This window comes from Pan troglodytes, chromosome 1 (genome assembly GCF_028858775.2).
Source record: "Pan troglodytes isolate AG18354 chromosome 1, NHGRI_mPanTro3-v2.0_pri, whole genome shotgun sequence".
Classification (NCBI taxonomy): Eukaryota; Metazoa; Chordata; class Mammalia; order Primates; family Hominidae; genus Pan; species Pan troglodytes.
The window spans coordinates 29,793,198-29,812,578 of NC_072398.2; the positions used below are offsets into that span (position 1 = coordinate 29,793,198).

Genomic DNA, 19,381 nt, shown 5'->3' on the forward strand with positions numbered 1-19,381 from the left:
GACTGTAGCAGACATGCATATTTTGTCTTGCGTATTGTGTTGTGTGTTATCTGTGCTATTTTCTCCAGTTTCCTTTACCAATATTTTATGTAAGGGTTATTGTACAGTTGAATTATTTTAAAGATTAGTGTTTAGGTCACAGAATATTCAGGTGGGACTGTGACTGGATTATAAGACTAGTTAACCCCACACAGAGATGGATACTGTGCCTGTTGCTCAGGATGGATATGTTAACTATTGGGACTTGGTATCTTCCCTTTGTGAGAAGAGGATGACAGAGTTTTCGTTTTATGAAGGATGGTTGTATCCTGATGTTATTGCTTTATAAAAGTTCAAACACATGTAGAAGGGGGTGTGTCAGTGTGAGTAAACAAAGAGTTGAACAGTCCTGCTTGTTACACTCTTGCCTCTTGCTCCAATTCACCATTCTGTGCTCTGCTCTGTGATGCTGGGTCTGGGACCCTGTGAAGCACATTTCTTTTTTGGCAGGTGGTTTCTGCCCATAAAGGGTACTAGAGATTGGGAGAGAGGAGTGCGGAGAAAAGGTTTGCTCCCTCCTATTTCTGCAGAATCCCCCAGAATTGGCCCTTCGCAGCATAGGTAGTTGGATTCTAGGGGATTTTGGGGGCATTATTTTGTGCTTCTTTTAGCATTTCCAGAATCAGCCTCATGGAATCCTCTCAGCAGTTCCAGTGCAGCCAGGAAGCACTCCCCATTCACATCTCAGAGATCTGGGTTCCAACTCGATGGGGAAGCTTCCCCAGGCACCACATTAATGGCACTCCTTCTCCACGGGTCAGAGGCTCAGCTATGGGAGGTCTTTCCTCTGAGTTTCTGAAGGGTCTACACAAGCTCTGTCCTCAGAAGTCTGAGTCCAGCTGCCCAGCAACATGCTCTGAGCTTAACTACCATCTCTTCCTTTCTCCTCCAGTCCTTACTTTCTGCAATTACTGTTTCTGTGTTACTGTTTGCTTTTTAGTTTACCAACACCTGTTTAGTTTATGCATTGCATCATATTATCTCTGTTGAAATATGGTTTCTGTTTTCTTGATTGGACCCTGCCTGAAAAAAAAGATAACTGGGATAAAGCCTTTCATTTGAAAAAGAGAAAGAATGGGAAGCAATCCCAAGGGGTCAGTGATCCAAAGCACACACCATCTTCTCCCGGAAAGAAAAACAGGATTTCTTACCGGCAGTGGAGTAAGTTCCTTGGACAAGCCCCGTCAGCCTCCAACTCTGCACTCTGGAATATTTCCCTGCCCATTTTTCTAGGGACACATTAGGGGTCCTCTCCTTCCTCTTGGTGAGTGTTTGAGGACATGGTAATTTCATCAGGGAATGAGAGCTCCCAAGAGTTCATCATTAGCCCTTATCTTTCTCTAAACACAAAATTCCCTAATGACCTTGGTCAAATTGTGATCTTTTACTTATTTAATTCCAAGGACTAGTAATCTAGTCATTATGGGTCGTGGTCTTTGAGCCTAAAATTTGGCATGGATATTTCTATTTTCTAATCAGAGAGCTTCATTCTCTTATTATTAGTATTTATTAAGTACATCCTAGGTAGTAGAAACACAACAGTAAATGACATGTAATCCTTGTTTTATACAATTCACAGTTTGGTGGAGATGAGAAAATCAGACATTTAAATTAGGCAATTCAAGTTGCAATGTGAAGAAGAGATCATGGTTTGGTGGGATGGGGGACTGTGGGGAGGGGTGGGGGTAACACACGTGTTTGCTTAGGGTGCTAAGGGGATATTTCAGTCTTGATGAGGCAGGGAAGACTTCCTGGGAGAGTGACACTTGAGTTAATTATAAGACAAGGAGAAAGAAGAACACTCAAGGTGTTGGAAAATTAGAGAAGCATGATAGATATCGATAATAATTGATCCACACAATTGGCCCAAGGGGAGAATCTACTTCCTTTTTTTAATCCCAGAGAAAACGAGCTCAAGCCCATACACATTAGATTAGCCCAACATTCAGTTATCTCCCACTTGCAGTTTTTCATGTTTCTGAGTTTTCTCAAACTCCAAAGGCTTGCACAATCCAACAGAAGGTCGAGAACACCCAAGAGTGAAGAGCCTGGGGTCTGATCAGTCTGCTATTGCTTTTGCTTCTTGCTGCCGCTTGGTGACACTGTTGACAACTGGACCTACAGAGTCCACAAAAGATGCTGATAGACCACAGACCTGTTGCTATGGATCTTAAAGGCTGCAAGGTCCATATCCTCAGCACAAGTCCAGTGGAGTGAAGGATGCCTAGGCTAAAAGCATGGGTCTTTTGATCTCATATAAAGTCATTCTCTGAGACGACAACTGCTGCGGGAGTATACTATCAGGATTAAACCAAGCATTTATGCCCTGCAGACCTGAAATTCCTCATCTGTTTTCTCCTTTCTAAGAATTCATACCACTAAAAGTCAAGCAGCTTATTTATTGATTTTTGATCCTGAAAATAGGTTCTTTCTACCCACTTATTCCTGGGACAATTAGGATAACTGCATACTTTCTCATCATCATCTCATTTTCTTCAGGGTTCATATATATAACTACAAATATATATAGCTCCTTTTTGTTTGGGAACACTGTGTTCAGGGCCTAAAGATTATTTGCTTTTCTAAAGATGGTTGAAGTGACTTCCCTGTACCTCTCTCAGAAGAGAAAGAGAAAAAAAATCCAAGTTAAATATTCAACAGGACATTTACTACAGAAACACTGGAGGGGCTGAAAATAATTCATGTGAATGGAATATAGCTATTTAGGTGTTGAAACATGAAATAGTGAAAGATGAGACACCAGAGATACACAGGAAAGTCCTTGCTGACATGCTAAGGAGTTTGGATTTACTTCTGAAGCAATGGAGAATGCATGAAGGATTTAAGAAAATTGACATGAAGTATTTGGATTTTAGAACAGCCACTCTAGTGAGAAAAACTGATTGAAAAGGGCAAGTGTATAAAAATTGAACAACAAATTGAACCATGACCTTAATAATTTTCCAATTTTTTAAGTTATGGTAAAATACCTATAACATAAAATTGACCATCTTGGCCAGTTAAAATATACAGTTTGGTTGTATTCAATACATTAGTAATGTTGTGCATCCATCACTACCATTTCCACAATACTTTTCACCTTTTAAAACTGAAACTCGATAGCTATTAAACTGTAACTCCCCATTTCCTCCTCCCCCCAGCCCCTAATGATCACCATTTACTTCCTGTCTCCAACATTTTGAAAACACTGAGTACCTCATATAAGTGGAATGATAAAGTATGTGCCTTTTTGCGACTGGCTTATTTCATTTAATGTAGTGTCTGCAAGATTAATCCACATTGCAGCCTATATCAGAATTGTGTTTCTTTTTAAGGCTGGATAATATTCCACTATATGTACATACCACATTTTTGCATATACATTTGACCATCAATGGACACATGGGTTGCTCTCACATTTTAGTTATTGTAAATACTGCTGCTATGGACAAACATCTTGTAACAAAGAAAATTCCTTGACCTGGAGGCCTTGCTAGTGAATTCTATCAGTCACTCAAAGAATCAATATAAATCCTTCTCAAACTTTTTCAAAAAATTTAAAAGGAAAGAACACTTTCCACTCATCCTATGAAGACAGCATTGCCCTGATACTAAATCCAGACAAGACACTACAAGAAAACTACAAATCAATAATCCTTTTGAACATTGATATGAAAATCTTTAACAAAATATTAGCAAACCAAATTCAACAGCATATTAAAAGTATTATACACTATGACAAAATGAGACTTATTCCTAGAATGCAAGGATGGTTCAACTTAAAAAAGTCAATCAATGTAATATACCACATTAACAGAATGAAGAGGGTATAGAAATGGTAGTTTTAATTGATGCAGAAAAAACATTTAACAAAATTCAATAATCTTTGATGATAAACACCATGATCTTAATTTTGCTAATACCAGCCTTCATCAACTGAGCTAAATAGTCATGATCAAAATTTGTAAGCGTATCTGCTCCTATAAAATAATATTAATATTATTGGATCTTTGAGATAGGTTTGTCCTTATAGGTACATGTAGCTTTTCACCAAATTTTTTCTTGCCATGGGGCATTTTTTTTCCATTTTATTATAATCAGAAGTTTTCTTGAAATATTTAGCTATCCACATTGTCTTCTGAAATATAATAAAGAATTTAAATTATTCCATCAGCTTTTAGGGGATGGACTGCCCATCCCTAAGTTTTTGAAGAAAAACACCCTAACTTTTAAATGTACTTATTTCTAAAGTTTTGCTGTTTCCTTATTTGTCTCTGAAATTTTGCCAGTATCTACTGATATTTTTGTAGTATTTATAATCACCAGAACTCCCAACAGTTCATATCTTGGAACTAAAGATGGGTGAAACCAGTTGTATTGGAGGGGGGTTGGTGAACATCTTGAACTATTTTTCAAATTGTGTTTGGGGTTCAAGGAAAACCAAAACATATTTTCATATTTTACCAAGAACTTTTTTTCCTCCTAATTTTAAAATGATGTCTATTTTAAGGGAAATTTAATCCATATGTTACTAAATTCCTTACACTTACCTCATCAAAATTTGTTTCTGTAAGAGCTATTTGATGTGCAAGAAGCCTTGGGAGTTGTTTTATGAGAGTTTTTTAAGAGGAGTTTTTTTTTCTTAGAAACAGGAAGTCAAATTTTCTAGGCGAAGATTGACTCAAGTGCAGCTTTTGCCAACTGTAAATTGCCTAATCAGTCAAAAGTCCTGAATTTCATAAAAATTTTTGACTTATCAAAATTTATATGAATCCTGATGATGTTACATTAATTTCTTGTCTTTGCTTTTGCACATCATCTTAACTATTCTTGCAAGGTACTATTTCTATAATAACATATCACGCTTTTTAAAGGCAAAGATTTCAGTTTTAATCTAAATTTGAGATTCCCAATAATACTTAAAATATCTATTATATTTCTCATTTATGCTAAGATCTGGTTATGTTACCAACAGTAAAGCTTACAGAATCAACCCCTCCTCAAAACATACACACCCATACTCACACACACACACACAAACATCCATCCCAACATGTACACACAGAAATATCAAACATATAGTTATTATTCTATTATTCAGATGCTTCTTTTAAGACACTGTTTTCCAAAGAATTTTCATTGAGTCACTTGCATCAGAATCACCTGTGGTATTTGTTAAAACGAAGATTCTAAGACCTCATCTCAGGCCTACTGAGTCAAAATCTTTGCATTAATGGATCAATAAAGACATGCTAGCTCAAGATTCACAATATATTATCAAATGAAACAGTGTATTTAAAAACTCTCTGTCAGCCAGGCGCGGTGGCTCATGCCTGTAATCCCTGCACTTTGGGAGGCCGAGGTGGGTGGATCACGAGGTCAGGAGATCGAGACCACAGTGAAACCCCGTCTCTACTAAAAATACGAAAAATTAGCTGGGTGCCGTGGTGGTCGCCTGTAGGCCCAGCTATTAGGGAGGCTGAGGCAGGAGAACGGCCTGAACCCAGGAGGCGGAGCTTGCAGTGAGCCGAGATTGCGCCACTGCACTCCAGCCTGGGCGACAGAGCGAAACTCCGTCTCAAAAAAGAAAAAAAGAAAAAGAAAAAAAATAAAAACTCTCTGTCAACCATTGCGGAAAGCAGTTTGGTGATTTCTCAAAGAGGTTAGAACAGAATTACCATTTGATACAGCAATCCCATTATTGGGTATATGCCCAAAGGAATATAAATTGTTCTACAACAAAGACATGCACATGTATATTCATCACAGCATTATTCACAATAGTAAAGACATGGAATCAGCCTAAATGCCCAATGTTGGTAGATTTGATTTAAAAATGTGGTACATATGCACAATGGAATATTATGCAGTCATAAAAATAATGACGTCATGTCCTTTGAAGCAACATGGATGGAGCTGGAGGCTGTTATCCTAAGAAAACTGACACCAGAACAGAAAACAAAATACTGCATGTTCTCACTTGTAAGTGGGAGCTAAACACGGAGTGCATATGGACACAAAGAAGGGAACAACAGACACTGGGGCCCACTTGAGGGTGAAGGGTGAAAAGAGGGTGAAGATAAAAAGAACTATCTATCAGGTTCTATGCTTATTATTTGGGTAACAAAATAATCTGTACACCGAACCCCTGTGACACTCAATTTACCTATGTAACAGACTTGCACATGAACCTAAAATAAAAGTTTAAAGGCCGGGTGGGTGGCTTATGCCTGTAATCCCAGCACTTTCGGAGGCTGAGGTGGGCGGATCCCTTGAGGTCAGGAGTTGGAGACCAGCCTGGCCAACATGGTGAAACCCTGTCTCTACTAAAAATACAAAAATTAACTGAGTGTGGTGGTGGGCATCTGTAATCCCAGCTACCTGGGAGGCTGAGGTAGGAGAATCACATGAACCCGGAAGTATGTGGAGGTTGCAGTGAGCCAAGATCATGCCTCTCATCACTGTACTCCAGCCTGGGTGACAGAGTGAAACTCTATCTCAAAAAAAAAAAAAAAGTTTTTTTAAAAAAGAAAACTCTCTGAAAACATAACATACTATAAAAATTTATTTTTGAATAAATTTTCACACAACCTTTCCCCTTCTTGCTGGAATTTGGGTATGCTGCTGAAAGAGGAGCAGCTGTCTTGTGAGTGCAAAGTCACCAACATGAGGATAAAAGCTATAACCTTAAAGGTGGCTTTTGTCACATGAGAAAAATAAAACTATTTGTTTAAGACAAACCCAACATAATCCGAAATGGTACACTGACATTAAGTAGTTTGTTGTTGGTGACTCACAACTTAGTAGTGGCGGTAGACAGTGAACTCCTTTCCACTTGTCCAGAGCCCACATTCTTTCACTTATGACTTGTTCTATGTTATCATTTCCCAAGGGTCACAGCACATGGCTCTACACTGGATGATATAAAGGATTATAAACATGAAGAGACAGAACAACGAGATCTGCCTTCCAAAAACTTACAGATAGGCAGGCAAGATAAGGCATAGTCACAATAACCTACAATACTATAACCTATAATACTAAACAGAAAAAGAGATGTTAGAAGACAGGAATCATTGAAGTGTGACTGTATTATTAGTATCATCATTCATAATCATTGTAAGGACTATTATCGGTAGTTGTAGTCACAGTGATAAGACTTCTGGTTAGTAAGCTGTCACTTCAGTGCTTCCTCTCTACATCTCTGGAGGGCCCACCAATAGACCAGGAGAAGAGGAACTGCTACCTTCTCTAACGCAGCCTATCGCCTTCAGGTACAAATTCAGCCCAATACCACCTAAGGTCATATGCTTTGACTGTTGTTAGATTTGGGAAAAAATCCCGAGGAGCACTGAAAAAACAGACAAGGTGCTGACAAAAATGCTTTAGAAGAAAGAGGTAGAGAGCCCCTAGTTGCCTTCTCTTTCATGATAGTACTCTTGAAGCTGTGCCCATGAACTGTGCCCCAAGAAAATCTTTCTCCCATACTCAGGTTCTACTGGGCACTCCCAGCCCCAAGGGCTCCCTGGTGTGTGGTTTCCCCAGGGGTCTGCCTGTATCCTCATGCAGCTGCTCATTGGACACAGCCTTCACTGAGACCTCCTCAACTCCAAAAATGATGTGATATGTGTGTTTTGGTTTTGTTTTGAGGGAGAGGAGGAAAGGAGGCACAAAGAGCCTAGGACAAAGGGTGTGCTTGATCTAAAGAAACAGGGAAAGGAACACTTGAGGTCCCTGGCAAAATTTCAAAGTGAGGTTTATCCAAGCTGTCCTCTCACTAATTCCTCTACAGCCCCTGACCCTCTCCCACCTCTCTGCAGCCCTCACTTGCCCAGCTCTCCTCAGAAGTCCAGTGCCCTCCTTCCTCCTGCAACATGTCCTTCTCCTCAACTTCCCAAGGCACCAAACTTGGGAAAGCACCTTTCCCAAACTGTCCAATGCACCAGCATTCACTCTTCCTCTTTCCTTTCACATCACAAGCTTCTTCCTTTTACAGCAGCTTGGCAAGTGCTCAGAAAGCAGAATGATTAGAGTAATTCAAACAAAAGTAAGATGATTCCACTGTAACCTTCCAAGGGGTTTCCTGGATCACACAATACATATTTTTAATGTATAGAATTCAAAATATTATTGGTGAAAAGTTTTTATTGGTTAGAAGCAGGAAACCTGTTATTAAAAGCATTCTATGTATTTAGCCAACACCATTTTAATAGAAAGTTACATGAAATATAGAAAAGAAAAAATGCACAGCACCAGGTACAAAATCAGTGCTTAAGAAATGTTTGTTGGATTATGTGTATATTCAAATTCTCACCATTAATATCTGATGTCCTGGTGGTATAATCATGATGCATTTCTTTAACTATGAGAAAGATTAAATGTATTTAAGCCTTTTATCTTGTTTAAAATCTGTATTAGGGAACTACTATATCCAAAACACCATGCTAGGTTGTGAAAAGAGAGTGATAGAAAGATGAAAAAGACATGATGTCCACCTTAAAAAAAAAAAACACCTACAACATAGAAGGGAAGGCAAGCCAACGTGTAAATGACATCAAAGATTGGGATTGGTGTTGGTATGGGGGGAATAATGCTGATATTGTTCCTACCAAGAATATTTGTTCTCATAGTTCCAAGCAAATATGTTCATACTGCTGACAAATGTTATTCCAGAAAAGTAGATTGATTGCCAATCAGGAATCTGTAGATTACAGCATCCAACACAGTCCATGCATGTTCACACTTCACCATTTTTCAGGTGATATTGCTGCATCTCACAATTTTTAAACTTCAAGAACATATATTGCATTTCTCACTTCCTATTTTCCATTCCATGACTGAAAGATAAAGGTTGTGGTTAAGCACAAACTCCATGTCCAGGGAGAAAGAAAAAAAAAAAAAACTCTTAGACTAGATAACTAAGGAAAAAACATTTTCTGCAATAATTTTATATGATAGATAAGACTACAGGGTGGGTAATGTAGAATGGATAAACCAAAATGATAGAATGGATAAGCCAAAGACAATGAAAGTGAATATTTAATCTCTCTCCCTATGAGCCAGGAACTGTGCTAAATGCTTCACCTTCATCAACACTTTTCTTACTTCTCAGCAATCCTTAGACATTGGAACTATTTTCACTTTACCAAGGAATTGGAGGCTACTAAGAGTTAAATTTTCGAAGAGAAGATAGAGAACATGTAGTTGAACTGATATGCTAATTCAGGATTTTCTGGCAGCAAAATCCATTTTCTTAACCACTTTCCTACATGTATTATTTGTTTTTCCCATAGGGGTAAGGGATGTACATTTATGAAAAAATGAAAATCATGAAGACAAATTTTATTTCACTTCACTTTTTTCTCAAGACTGCCATTATTTCATTTCCCCCCTACTCTATAATTCATAGCATGGCCTTTGCTTTTAGTTGATCTGAGTCACAAAATGTGCTTTGAAGTCCAAGCTTAGACAAAGTGAGATAAGGGCAGGCTCCAACCATCCTCAAAGCGTTCCCATTTTGTTTATTTTACTCATAGGCCTTGATCTTTTGATCTGTTTGTTCCTGCTTTCAGGACACTTGAGTGCTTGCTTATGGCATGTCTTCCAACTCAAATCAGCTATTCAAACCCACAAATTCCAATCTGGGCTCTTGCGAGTTAAGGTTCCCAGGTTCTTGGAAAGCGATGGGGACCTCAGATAGAGAGCAGGCAGGGCTGACTGCATGTGAGAAAATGAGGGAGTAAAAACTATTGGATTTATTATTCATCACCCCCATAAATAGGTACAATGTTTTTGTACCTTGAAAACAGTCAAAAACATTCCCTCCCTTTCAGTGTGTGTCACTTTGATCTTCTCAACAACACAGGGAGGAGTGTTATAATCTCACTTTGGTTTATAGATGAGGTAACAGACTTGGAGTGTTCACTCCATCAGTAAATAGCAAAGCTGAGGCTCAGTCTCAGATCTTCTGACCCCTAATAATATTATTTCCCAGAGAGCACACTATCACTACCTTTTAAATACTAAATTTTATCTTCATTAAATAAGAAATGTAACCAGTTCAGTGTTAATGAGGGCAACTTAAGTAGATCAAAACTAAGACTGGGATTCCAACTCACTTACCATTTTGGTTTCTGTGACTTCTAGTCACTGACATGACAACACATGGTAGTAACTGGGTTCTAACAAGCTAAGATATAAGTCCTGTGTTTTGAGATGAATGTTATATTAGTCCATTTTCATGCTGCTGATAAAGACATACCTGAGACTGGGAAGAAAAAGAGGTTTAATTGAACTTACAGTTCCACATGGCTGGGGAGGCCTCAGAATCATGGCAGAAGGTGAAAGGCATTTCTTACATGGTGAAGGCAACAGAAAATGAGGAAGATGCAAAAGCAGAAACCCCTGATGAAACCATCAGATCTCATGAGATTTATTCACAACCACGAGAAGAGTATGGGGGAAACCTCCTCCATGATTCAAATTTTCTCCCCCGGGTTCCTCCCACAACACATGGGAATTATGGGAGTACAATTCAAGATGAGATATGGGTGGGGACACAGAGACAAAGCATATCATTCAGCCCCAGCCCCACCAAATCTCATGCCCTCACATTTCAAAACCAATTATGCCTTCCCAACAGTCCCCCGAAGTCTTAACTCATTTCAGCATTGACCCAAAAGTCCACAGTCCAAAGTCTCATCAGAGACAAGGCAAATCCCTTCTGCCTACTAGCCTGTAAAATGGAAAGCAAGCTAGTTACTTCCTAGATACAATGGGGGTACACAGGTATTGGGTAAATACAGCCATTCCAGATGGGAGAAATTGGCCAAAACAAAGGGGTTTTGCAAAACAAAGGGTTCATGCAAGTCTCATGCAAGGCTCATGCAAGTCTCAAATCCAGCGGGGCAGTCAAATTTGAAAGCTCCAGAATGATCGCCCTTGACTCCAGGTCTCACATCCAGGTCAGCTGATGCAAGAGGTGGGTTCCCACGGTCTTGGGCAACTCTGCCCCTGTGGCTTTGCAGCGTGTAGCCTCCCTCCTGGCTGGTTTCACGGGCTGATGTTGAGTATCTGCGGCTTTCCCAGGTGTGCAGTGCAAGCTGCAGGTAGACCAACCATTCTGGGGTCTGGAGAACGCTGGCTCTCTTCTCACAGCTCTACTAGGCAGTGCCCCAGCAGGGACTCTGTGTGGGGGCTCCAACCCCTCATTTCCCTTCTGTACTGCTCTAGCAGAGGTTCTCTGTGAGAGCCCTGCTCCTGCAGCAAACTTCTGCCTGGGCATCCAGGTGTTTCCATACATCTTCTGAAATCTAGGCAAAGGTTCCCCAAACCCAATTCTTGACTTCTGTTCACCTGCAGGCTCAAAATCATGTGGAAGCTGCCATAGCTTGAGGCTTGCACCCTCTGAAGCCTCAAACCGAGCTCTACGTTGGTGCCTTCCAGCCATGGCTGGAGCAGCTGAGACACAGGGCACCAAGTCCCTAGACTGCACACAGCATGGGGGCCCTGGGCCCTGCCAACAAGACCATTATTTCCTCCTAGACTTCCGGGTCTGTGATGGGAGAGGCTGTTGCAAAGGTCTCTGAAGTGCTCTGAGACATTTTTCCCATTATCTTGGGGATTAACATTCAGCTCCTCGTTACTTATGCAAATATCTGGAGCCAGCTTGAATTTCTTCTCATAAAATGGGATTTTCTTTTCTATCACATTGTCAGGCTGCAAATTTTCCAAACTTTTATATTATGCTTCCCTTTTAAAACTGAATGCCTTTAACAGCACCCAAGTCACCTCTTGAATGCTTTGCTGCTTAGAAATTTCTTCCACTAGATACCCTAAATCATCTCTCTCAAGTTCAAAGTTCCATAAATCTCTAGGGCAGGGGCCAAATGCCACCAGTCTCTTCATTAAACATAACAAGAATCACTTTTGCTCCAGTTCACAACAAGTTCCTCATATCCATCTGAGACCACCTCAGCCTGGATTTCATTGTCCATATCATTATCAGTATTTTTGTCAAAGCCATTCAACAAGTCTCTAGGAAGTTCCAAACTTTCTCACATTTTCCTGTCTTCTTCTGAGCCCTTCAAACTGTTTCAACCTCTGCTTGTTACCCAGTTCCAAAGTCACTTTTACATTTTTGGGTATCTTTTCAGCAATGCCCAACTCTACTGGTACCAATTTACCGTACTACTCTGTTTTCATGCTGCTGATAAAGACATACCCAAGACTGGGAAGAAAAAGAGGTTTAATTGGACTTCCAGTTCCATATGGCTGGGGAGCCTCAGAATCATTGTGGGAGGTGAAAGGCACTTCTTACATGGCGGCAGCAAGAAAAAATAAGGAGGAAGCAAAAGCAGAAACCACTGATAAAACCATCAGATCTCATGAGACTTGTTCACTACCATGAGAAGAGTATGGGGAAAACTGCCTCCATGATTCAAACTATCTCCCATTGTGTCCCTCCCACAACACTTGGGGATTATAGGAGTACAATTCAGGATGAGATTTGGGTGGGGACACAGAGCCAAACCATATCAAATATTAACAATGAAATCAGATGTTATTGACATGCATCTTGTCCTCTAATGTTCTCAACTTTGCTCTAATTCTAATGATGCTGCTTATTAATTAGGTAATTTCAGCCATCAACAACTAAGGTTACAAAATAGCCACACTACCCATATCTCAGTGGCTTAACAAAATGCAAGTTTATTTTTTGGTCCTATAAAATCCAAAATGAGTATTCCTAATCAGCTCTCTTCTAGTTGATGCAGGGACTTGGGTTTGGAAGAAACCATCTCACATTCCACCATCTTCAATTCATGGCTAATGTCACCACTGAACAGAAAAGAGTGTGAAATCTTGTGTGGGAGGTCGTTATAAGCCACATTTAAAAGGGGTATATGTGAAGACTCAGTCACAAGCAAGACAGTCGGGAAACGCAGTCAAGCTGCATTCTAAGTAGAAAGAAGAAATGAATTTGTGACCCGCTAGTTTTCTCTGCCACATACTTCCATTGCTCAAGAGCTATTTGGAATTCCCATTTTAAAGTTACTTTCAAAGTCAGTTTATGATCCTATAAGAAAAATAAGGGATGAGATGATTATATATATATACATATATATATGTATGTGTATATATATCATTTGGAATACATGTGGCCAAAAATTGTATTACCAGCTTATCAACTAATGTATTCATTGAGTTTGGCCTCTGCATCAGTAAGGGTTTTCCGGAGAAACAGGACCAATAGGAGATTTACTTTCTATCTCTATCTATCTGTCTGTCTGTCTATCTATCTATCTATCTATCTATCTATCTATCTATCTATCTATCTATCTATGCATCTATCTATCTATCTATCTATCTATCTATCTATCTATCTATCTATCTATGCATCTGACTGTCTACCTACCTACCTATATATCTTAAGGATTTGGCTCACATAATTATGGAGGATGACAAGTCCCAATATCTACATAAGCAAGCTGAAGACCTAGGAGAGGTGATGGTATAATTCCAGTCCAAGTCTAATAGGCTAGAGACCCAGGAAGAGCCAGTGCTTTCCTTCAAGTCCAAAGGAAAAAAATATAAAAAACTTATGTCCCATCTTGATTGTAGTTATGCAGAAGGAATTCTTTCTTACTAGACTTTTTGTTCTATTAAGGTCTTCAACTAATTGGATGACACCCACCCAAATTAGGGATGGCAGTGTGCTTTACTCATTCTACTGATTCAAATGTTAATCTCATCCAGAAACTCACTCACAGACACACTAGAATAATCATAAACCAAATATCTGGGCTCCCTGTGGCTCAGTCATATTGACACAGAATTAACCATCAGAGCTCCCAATAACCTTTGGTTACTTATAAAATTTATTGTTTACAAGTTACGTATCTGACAGCATTAAGAAACCAGAGAATGCAATGCATTTGTTGAAGACAATTTCCAAAGAGATTTTCCAAAAGTATTTTGGACTTGGCCTCTCAAAGTCTACACTCAAGAAGATAACATTCATATGTATATATTTATATGTTCTGTATGATTGATGTGAACTAAATTACATGTATGGAGTTCATTGTCTGTTAGAAAATGCTAGTAGTAGCTGAGACTTTCAGAGTGTCAAAGATAAGATTATTTTTCATGTAACCTGAGATAACCTGGACAAATGAAATATCTTTAATCTGGAAATGGGAGAATACTGTCAACATTCCTGGGTTAAATCATAAAATACCGCATAAACAAAATGGAAGTATTGTAGTTCAGAGATGATAGTGATGATGAAGCTGGTGGTGTTGGAAGAAAGAGGTTGTTTTGCCAAGGACATATATGGATCCTCATTTCCCCTCCAATTTTAGATTTCTCTCAGCAGAGGAATCAGCCTTGTATTTCTTTCATATTCTCACAGCACCTGGTACAGCACCCAACACAGAGTAAGTGGTCAACAAATTTCCGTTTGTAAACGATAGGGTTTTCAACAGATACCCAATGCCCTGAATATCACTTTCTGCCATTGTGCCATTATCCTGTTCAATCAAGTTGTGTGCATCAGTTTAAGACATGCACTCTTATTTCAGTGTTTTACATCAGCCATTATAGGCTTCACAATAATTTTATGGAGTCCTTGGAAGTATCATCCAATTTTGTGACCCCAAAACATCCTTTATAGATAAATGAATAGTCTTGAGGGGGAGGCATCTTCGGCTGTTTTTTTCATCAGTATGTCTCTTTTCTAACTTCTGCATAACTTTCCATCCAGGCTAAAGACTTATGAAAACAGCACCTTATATGCTTCCTACACCAATTACAGAGTACTCTACACCCTGAAAGAAAGGGAGTATATTTGTGTCTAGAGCTCCTGATGGGTTAACTACCCATGTTACATGTCATATCTCATCACCTGGCATTCCAGATAGTCTAACATTTTTCTTTTGTGATCTCTCCTTATAAGGCTTGTACCTTTCATCTCCACACTGTAAATTCTGGTCTTTCCCATTCCTAATTTATTGAGCCACAGTCCATGTAAGAACAGACTGTGGTCCCCTGAGTGACATGGCACAACTTAGCCTAGTAGGTTGAGGGATATGCCGAACCAGTGAGTAATGTCTGGGAACTCTTTGGCTGACGTCCTCCTGTGCAAGGACAAATTTGCATTCTCACAAGTTCTCAGAATGTTTCTCCTTTAGGAACAATATCTGACACTGGAATTTTTGAAACCTGTAGTACTGTGTCAAGCCAAGCCTCTTTCCTGATAGGAAAAATGAAAGCCAATTTTGTTCTTCATTCCTGTGACTGGTTCATTGTGCTATGACCTTGTGTAGACTAGCCTTTAATTCCCTCAGAGATCTGTGTAGACGACTTGGCATCTCAATATGTGTTTTCATGGCAATCTAGGGTCTGGTACCTTTCCTACCCTCCACAGCCACCATTTAGTGATCACTCCTTGGACTTCTGCCTCACTTACTTTCACTACACAATTTAGAACTTAATTATACACGACTTTATATTTTTGGACTCTTGTTTCCCAGTCTTCACTGCTAATTTGTTAAAGGAATGGATTATATTTTATGCCTCTTCTGAATCCCACCCAAAGCACCTAGCATCCTGCTCTAAGTAATCTAAGAGTCACTCACTAAATAGATGCCATGACGATGAAATCATACGAATGGCTTTTGATGACATACCAGATCTTACACATTCAAATGAATGCTTTCCTTGGCAAGACTGCCACCTGGCAGGCTACCCACATATGCCAGTGATGTTATCAATGCTCAAAATAATTTTTCAGTGACTCTGTCTGCTTGAATTAAACTGAGCATCTTGGATAATTATTTAATATTTGTTATTTAGCATCTACCATAAATGCATGGCACTGTTTTTAGTGTTTTAAGATACAATTTCCTGGTCTCAGACCTTTTGCAGTTTTATGTATAGGGTCAGAAAAGGTTGTGACAGCAATTTTACAAGGTAAAATCTGGCAAATATCATACGGGAGGTATAAAGGATTATAGGGATCAGAGAGAGAGGAGGTAATTTACAGCTGAGCCTAAAGGGGACATACATCTTCAATCTTTATGTTTGTAAATCATTGTAAATATTTATTAGATAATTGTTTTGGTCTTAAGCAACAACTAAAAACTATTTAGAACTAGTTAGGGAATAAGTTATGTAAATAATTGGGTAATACTGTTAAAAATTGCAATGGAGCAATAAATCATATCCCTAGGTTGGAAACTTGTTTTGAAGTGAACTGTTTCTTCAAACAGAAAAACATAGTAGCCACCTGAGCCAATCAGGTATCATAAGATACCTATGATGTCATTCACACCTGTCTGCCATCTAATTTTTGACCATTCATCTCCATGTGCCATTTGTATTTGTTTCCTCATTTGTAAAAGTAAAGAACATAAGCCAGATCAAAGGTTTTCAGTGGAATTATGAAAATATCCAGGAGTTATGGGCTTCCCTATGAGATTTCACTTGAATAAATATATGGCAATAAAATAGTATTTGAGAATTGCTAGACTTCATCATTGTTGAGTTCTCTCACAGCTCACATGTTCTATGATCTGCACATAGTAGATGAGCTCCAACCACCAGTAACACTGGGTGACAAGAAACAACCAATTGCCTGCTGCAGATCATCTGCCCCATGGCCAAAATGTCTTGGGGATTCCCAAGCCCCAGGCACAACCCTGTTTATCTGTCACTAGCTCTCTTGTCACCTGGTTTTATTTCCCTCAGAGTAGTCATGACTCTTAAATTATTTATTAATCTACATTTGTATTGTTTTTATTACCCACTAGACTATAAGATAATCCATGAAAGCAAAAAACTTGTCTATTTAGTTTATAGCTATGTCTTGAGTAACTAGATCAGTGCCTGGAACATTGTAAACATCCAATACATTGTTGTTGAAAACAAACACACAAATAAATAAATGAATTGATTGATTAATTATTAATATTTCATGGTTTAAGATTCAAGGGAAGACCTAGGGAAGATAATAAAATATAAAAATCAATTCAATAAAGAGATAGTGGAGCATTTTCTATACTTCTGGAAATGTGTGAGGTACTGAGAATACAGAGTGAATAGACCTATTTTTGGTGAGCTCATAGTCTATTTTGTGAAACAAAGCAGGAATGCAGGGAGGACTGTATACAGGAGAATAATAATAAAACATGACAGCATATCAAGAAAGATCTCAAAGATCCCACCAATGAATGGCGAATGGCTAATGCATGCAATGCATTAGGCATTTAGAGGAAGCAGAGGAATTCCTGTGAGCTGGAATGACCTAGAAGATCTTCAAAGAGGAGAAAAACATCAAGAATAGAAGGATGTGAAAAAGTGGGCATCCCAGACAAAGATTGGAGGTGAAAAAGGGAAAGGGACAATCTGACTGGAGAGAAAAGAAACTAACTCTTAATGAGAACCTAAGGTGTGCCCCACACTAGGCAATGTATGTTTGGATACCTTTCTCATGTATCCTCCACACGTTCCTGCAAGGTGAAAAATATTATGTTTATTCCATAAATGAAAAAAAATTGAGACTCAGAGAGATATGGAAACTTGCCTAGATTCACAACCTCTCTGTAGTGATGAAGCCAGGATTTGCACCCAGATCAGTTTCATTCTGAGGACCGTGCTCCTCCTACACCTCACCAACATAAGGAGCTTCTGGGCTGTGGAAAGCAGGGGTGGAGAGGGGAATAGTAAAAAATAAGGCTGAAATTAACTTACTGTTAGAATATGCTCAGGGCCTGGAGTGGTATTCTATACTATAAGACCAGTGAAGTTAATGAAAATACTTGCCCAGAAGAGTGACTCTTGGAAAATACTAATTTAGGCAACGTAATCTGAATGGATGGAGAGAGATAGAAGCAAGATCAGTTAACAGTTATTGAAGCACCTCTGAGCTAAGGTAAGTACAAATGAAGTAGAAAGAAATAAGTATAATAGATGGACCTACATTTAAGAATTGTAGAATAATAGGATCATCACAGGGAGAAAGTCAGGAAGCATGTGCACCCTTAACACTGCTGGCAATGCTGCCTTGCTATGCACACCCCCTTTTGCTCGTTCCAGAAGCACCTTTTTCTAATTAGAGCCCCTACCCCCAGTTCTCTCTCTCTCTCTCTTTTTCATTCTGTCTTTTCTTTGTTTTTGCTTATCTGTATCATGTGTTTTTTAAAAAATTCAAAACAAATATGAACTATTGTAAAATCAAAAAGGAATTTGAGAAGGGAGAATTAGTTACTGGCCACTTTTTGCAAGTGATAAAAAAGAGAGGCATTTAAAATATATCAGGTATCAAAAATGAGAAAAAGAATTAAAATGTACATTTAAAAATAACTCTGTTAGTTAAAAATAGGAGAGTACAGAAGAGCTTTTCAGAGTTGTAAAATTTTTAAAGAATCTTATTGAATAGGGTTATGTTAGATTTTCTGGGGGGCAATTGAGTAACTGAAGTTAAGATACACATTTATTTATAAATTAGAAATAAAAGCACTTGCCTTTTTCCATGTCTCAGAAACACTACAAGATTAAGAGGTATAATGCAAATAAAATTACTTTGGATTTTTTTGTGGTTTATTGAAAAATATTTTACAATAAAAGCATGGTCTAAATAGAATTGCAAATAAACTTATATTTTTCCCATGCTCTATAATCACAAATTCCTTTTATTCTAGTACAATTTTTCTTCTATATAGTTCTTATTTCTGGATAGCTTGAAATTTGGAAAGCCCAATTATGCTCCCTCACAGGTTTATATGTCAGACATGAGCCTCACCATTCTGTACCAGAATTATGTCTTTTTGTACCTGTTTTCTTAGATTACTGTGAATACCTTGGGGAAAAGTATGTGTTTATTTATTTTGTATCTCTTTTGCCTTGAATAAATAGGATGCTCAATCAATAAGCTTAATGAGTAGATTTATGTAATGTAATTCATGCTGTGGAATTTTACTGCTGAAGAATAAATAATGTTGAATCGTTATTGAAAAGACAACCCATTTTGATTTCATGTATGCCAACCAGTAAAATATGAATATTCTTTTTTTTTTTTAGAGGTGGAGTCTTGCTATGTTGTCCAGGCTGGTCTCGAATTCCTGGGCTTAAGTGATCCGTCATCTAGGCCTCCTGAGTAGCTGGGACTGCAGGTGCATGCCACCACTCCTGAAAATATAAATATTCTTGAAAAGAGGAAGCAAACTTTGAAATATCTAAAAGATAATTTCCATCACTGGCTAATTCTGAACTCTCAGGACATTAGGAAATGTTAGGATAGGCCGGGCACAGTGGCTCACTCCTGTAATCCCAGCACTTAGGG

At 38.6% G+C, this 19,381-nt stretch overlaps 1 protein-coding gene across 18 annotated transcripts in view; it reads right to left on the bottom strand.

The window, feature by feature from the left end:
- The window catches only part of LYPLAL1 (lysophospholipase like 1), a 219,891-nt gene that overhangs the window by 73,469 nt on the left and 127,041 nt on the right, over positions 1-19,381 (bottom strand). For 4 of the 18 annotated variants that reach the window (XR_010150069.1, XR_010149973.1, XR_010149969.1 and 1 more), the window contains one exon: positions 10,448-12,353. The exons of 1 other annotated variant lie outside the window; for it this stretch is intronic. The gene's annotated coding sequence lies outside the window, so the exon portion shown is untranslated. Of the gene's footprint in view, positions 1-10,305; positions 12,354-18,975; positions 19,228-19,381 lie in introns of those variants that run through there. 13 more of the 18 variants (XR_002940785.3, XR_010149991.1, XR_008537707.2 and 10 more) reach the window with 8 other exon arrangements.